Genomic DNA, 5,184 nt, shown 5'->3' with positions numbered 1-5,184 from the left:
ATTTCATCCAGAAAGTATCTAAAATCATAGAAAAACACACAAACTCATAGTAAAGTCCAGAAATGTGAATTTAGTATAAAAACTAATGAAAACACCCCTAAAAGTAACTATATCCTATTAAAAACTACCTAAAAATAATGCCAAAAAGTGTATAAATTATCCGCTCATCACAACACCAAACTTAAATTGTTGCTTGTCCCCAAGCAATTGAAAATCAATTAGGATAAAAAGAAGAGAATATACTATAAATCCCAAAATATCAATGAATATTAATTCTAATTAGATGAGCGGGACTTGTAGCTTTTTGCTTCTAAACAGTTTTGGCATCTCACTTTCTCCTTTGAAGTTTAGAATGATTGGCATCTATAGGAACTTAGAATTTTAGATAGTGTTATTGATTATCCTAGTTAAGTTTGTTGATTCTTGAACACAGCTACTTTTATGAGTCTTGGCCGTGGCCCTAAGCACTTTGTTTTCCAGTATTACCACCAGATACATAAATGCCACAGACACATAGCTGGGTGAAACTTTTCAGATTGTGACTCAGCTTTGCTAAAGTCCCCAGTTAGAGGTGTCCAGAGTTCTTAAGCACACTCTTTTTGCTTTGGATCACGACTTTAACCACTCAGTCTCAAGCTTTTCACTTGGACCTGCATGCCACAAGCACATGGTTAGGGACAACTTGATTTAGCCACTTAGGCCTGGATTTTATTTCCTTGGGCCCTCCTATCCATTGATGCTCAAAGCCTTGGATCCTTTTTACCCTTGCCTTTTGGTTTTAAGGGCTATTGGCTTTTTCTGCTTGCTTTTTCTTTTTCTTTCTAAATTTTTTCGCCATTTTTTTCTTTCGCAAGCTTTTGCTTTTTCACTGCTTTTTCTTGCTTCAAGAATCAATTTTCATGATTTTTCAGATTGTCAATAACATTCTCTTTGTTCATCATTCTTTCAAGAGCTAACAATTTTAACATTCATAAACAACAAGATCAAAATTATGCATTGTTCAAGCATTCATTCAGAAAACAAAAAGTATTGTCACCACATCAATATAATTAAACTAAATTCAAGGATAATTTTGAAATCCATGTACTTCTTGTTCTTTTGAATTAGAAACATTTTTCATTTAAGAGAGGTGAAGGATTTATGGAATTATTTATAGCCTTAAGACATAGTTACTCAATACTAATGATCATAAGGTAGAGACACAAAACATAAACACACCTATAGCATAAAAACTGAAAAACAGAAAAAATAAGAACAAGGAATGAGTCCACCTTAGTGATGGTGGCGCTTTCTTCTTGAAGAACCAATAATTTCCTTGAGTTCTTCTATGTCTCTTCCTTGCCTTTGTTGCTCCTCCCTTATTGCTCTTTGATCTTCTCTAATTTCATGGAGAATGATGGAGTGCTCTTGATGTTCCACCCTTAATTGATCCATATTATAACTCAAATCTTCTAGAGAAGTGTTGAGTTGTTCCCAATAGTTGTTGGGAGGAAAGTGCATCCTTTGAGGCATCTTTGGAATTTCTTGGTGATGAGCTTCCTCATGCGTCTCTTGGGTTCCATGAGTGAGCTCTCTTGTTTGCTCCATCCTCTTCTTAGTGATGGGCTTATCCTCCTCAATAGGGATGTCTCCTTCTATGATAACTCCAGTTGAGTAACATAGATGGCAAATAAGATGAGGAAAAGCTAGCCTTGCCATGGTGGAGGACTTTTCGGCTATTTTGTAGAATTCAAGGGAGATGACTTCATGAACTTCTACTTCCTCTCCATTCATGATGCTATGAATCATGATGGCTCGATCCACAGTAACTTCGGATCGGTTGCTAGTGGGGATGATGGAGCGTTGGATGAACTCCAACCATCCTCTAGCTATAGGCTTGAGGTCCAGTTTTCTTAATTGAACCGGCTTGCCTTTGGAGTCTCTTTTCCATTGAGCTCCTTCAACACATATGTCCATAAGGACTTGGTCCAACCTTTGATCAAAGTTGACCCTTCTTGTGTATGGGCGTGCATCTCCTTGCATCATAGACAAGTTGAATGCCAACCTCACATTTTCCGGACTAAAATCTAAGTATTTTCCCCGAACCATTGTAAGATAGTTCTTTGGATTCAGGTTCATACTTTGATCATGGTTCCTAGTGATCCATGCATTGGCATAGAACTCTTGAACCATTAAGATTCTGACTTGTTGAATGGGGTTGGTCAGAACTTCCCAACTTCTTCTTTGGATCTTATGTCGGATCTCCGGATACTCATTTTTCTTAAGCTGGAAAGGGACCTCAGGGATCACCTTCTTCTTGGCCACAATATCTTAGTGGTCTTGATGGGCTTTGGAGATGAATCTCTCCATCTCCCATGACTCGGAGGTGGAAGCTTTTGTCTTCTTTTTCCCTTTTCTAGAGGTTTCTCCGGTCTTAGGTGCCATAGGTGGTTATGGAAAAACAAAAAGCTATGCTTTTACCACACCAAACTTAGAATATTACTCGCCCTCGAGTAAGAGAAGAAAGAAAAGAAGAAGAAGAAGAGAAAATATGGAGGAGAGTGGGGGAAGGTGTATCCGGCCAAGGTATAGAAGAGGGGGTTGTATTGTGTGAAAATGAAGAAGGATGGAGGGGTTTATATAGGGAGGGGAGAGGGAGTAGGTTCGGCTATTTAGGGTGGGTTTGGGTGGGAAAGAAATTTTAAATTTTGAAGGTAGGTGGGGTTTATGGGAAAGAGTAGATGGATGTGAGTGGTGAAGGGGGGTAATTGGAAAGAGAGATTGAGGTGATTGGTGAAGGATTTTTATGGGGAAGAGAGGATGAATGTGAAGAAGAGGAGAGAAGGTGAGTGGAGGTAGGTGGGGATCCTGTGGGGTCCACAGATCCTGAGGTGTCAAGGATTTACATCCCTGCACCAATTAGGCATGTAAAACGCCTTTGCATACAATTCTGGCGTTTAAACGCCGAAGTGATGCTTATATTGGGCGTTCAACGCCCAATTGCAGCATGTTTCTGGCGTTGAACGCCAGTTCCATGCTTGTTTCTGGCGTTCAGTGCCAGCTCTCCTCAGGGTATATTCCTGGCGTTCAAATGCCAGGATGCTACTTGTTTCTGGCGTTCAACGCCAGATCCATGCTCTGTTCTGGCGTTGAACGCCAGGCAGATGCTCCTTACTGGCGTTTAAACACCAGTAAGTCCTTCTTCCAGGGTGTGATTTTCTTCTGCTATTTTTTATTCTGTTTTTAATTTTTGTATTTTTTTTTCGTGACTCCACATGATCATGAACCTAATAAAACATAAAAGAACAATAAAAATAAAATAAAGTTAGATAAATAAAAATTGGGTTGCCTCCCAATAAGCACTTCTTTAATGTCAATAGCTTGACAGTGGGCTCTCATGGAGTCACAGAGGTGATCAGGTCAATGTTGTAGACTCCCAACACCAAACTTAGAGTTTGGATGTGGGGATTTAACACCAAACTTAGAGTTTGGCTGTGGCCTCCCAACACCAAACTTAGAGCTTAATTGTGGGGGCTTTGTTTGACTCTATACTGAGAGAAGCTTTTCATGCTTCCTCTCCATGGTTGCAGAAGAAGATCCTTGAGCTTTAAACACAAGGTAGTCCCTATTTAATTGAAGGACTAGTTCTCCTCTGTCAACATCAATCACAGCTCCTGCTGTGGCTAGGAAGGATCTTCCAAGGATGATGCATTCATCCTCCTCCTTCCTAGTGTCTAAGATTATGAAATTAGCAGGGATGTAAAGGCCTTTAACCTTCATTAACACGTCCTCTACTAATCCATATGCTTGTCTTACTGACTTGTCTGCCATTTGCAATGAGAATATGGCAGGTTGTACCTCAATGATCCCCAGCTTCTCCATTACAGAGAGTGGCATAAGATTTATACTTGACCCCAGGTCACACAGAGCTTTTTCAAAGATCATGGTGCCTATGGTGCAGGGTATTACGAATTTGCCAGGATCATGTCTCTTTTGAGGTAAAGTTTGCTGAACCCATGTATCTAGTTCATTAATGAGCAAGGGAGGTTCACCTTCCCAAGTCTCATTACCAAATAACTTGGCATTCAGCTTCATGATAGCTCCTAAATATTGAGCAACTTGCTCTCCAGTTACATCTTCATCCTTTTCAGAGGAAGAATAGTCTTTAGAGCTCATGAATGGCAAAAGGAGGTTTAATGAAATCTCTATGGTCTCTATATGAGCCTCAGATTCCTTTGGGTCCTCAATAGGGAACTCCTTCTTGCTTGAGAGACGTCCCATGAGGTATTCCTCATTGGGATTCACGTCCTCTCCTTCCTCCCTAGGTTCGGCCATATTGATTATATCAATGGCCTTGCACTCTCTTTTTGTATTTTCTTTAGTATTGCTTGGGAGAGTACTAGGAGGAGTTTCAGTGACTTTCTTACTCAGCTGGCCCACTTGTTCCTCCAAATTTCTAATGGAGGACTTTGTTTCACTCATGAAGCTTAGAGTGGCCTTAGATAGATCAGAGACTATATTTGCTAAGTTAGAGGTGCTCTGCTCAGAATTCTCTGTCTGTTGCTGAGAAGATGATGCAAAAGGCTTGCCATTGCTAAACCTGTTTCTTCCACCATTATTAAAGCCTTGTTGAGGCTTTTGTTGATCCTTCCATGAGAAATTTGGATGATTTCTCTATGAAGAATTATAGGTGTTTCCATAAGGTTCACCCATGTAATTTACCTCTACCATTGCAGCGTTTTTAGGATCATAAGCTTCTTCTTCAGAAGATGCCTCTTTAGTACTGTTGGATGCATTTTGCCATCCATTCAGACTTTGAGAAATCATGTTGACTTGCTGAGTCAACATTTTGTTCTGAGCCAATATGGCATTCAGAGCATCAATTTCAAGAACTCCCTTCCTCTGAGGCGTCCCATTATTCATGGAATTCCTCTCAGAAGTGTACATGAATTGGTTATTTGCAACCATTTCAATAAGTTCCTGAGCTTCTGCAGGTGTTTTCTTTAGGTGAATGGATCCACCTACAGAGTGGTCCAGTGACATCTTAGAGAACTCAGACAGACCATAATAGAATATATCTATCATGGTCCATTCTGAAAACATGTCAGAAGGACACTTTTTAGTCATCTGCTTGTATCTTTCCCAAGCTTCATAGAGGGATTCACCATCTTTTTGCTTGAAGGTTTGAACATCCACTCTAATCTT

General features: G+C 40.0%; 1 non-coding gene across 1 annotated transcript; it reads left to right on the top strand.

Annotated features, from left to right (window-relative positions):
- The first annotated feature begins 5,077 nt into the window (after positions 1-5,077).
- LOC112798498 (small nucleolar RNA R71) lies at positions 5,078-5,184 on the top strand. The gene has a single exon (XR_003200108.1). It is a non-coding gene; the product is annotated as a small nucleolar RNA R71 (small nucleolar RNA).

This window comes from Arachis hypogaea, chromosome 4, assembly GCF_003086295.3.
Source record: "Arachis hypogaea cultivar Tifrunner chromosome 4, arahy.Tifrunner.gnm2.J5K5, whole genome shotgun sequence".
NCBI classification, from domain to species: domain Eukaryota; kingdom Viridiplantae; phylum Streptophyta; class Magnoliopsida; order Fabales; family Fabaceae; genus Arachis; species Arachis hypogaea.
Note: the sequence above shows the minus strand (reverse complement) of the source record. Positions and strands in the feature narration are given on the sequence as shown.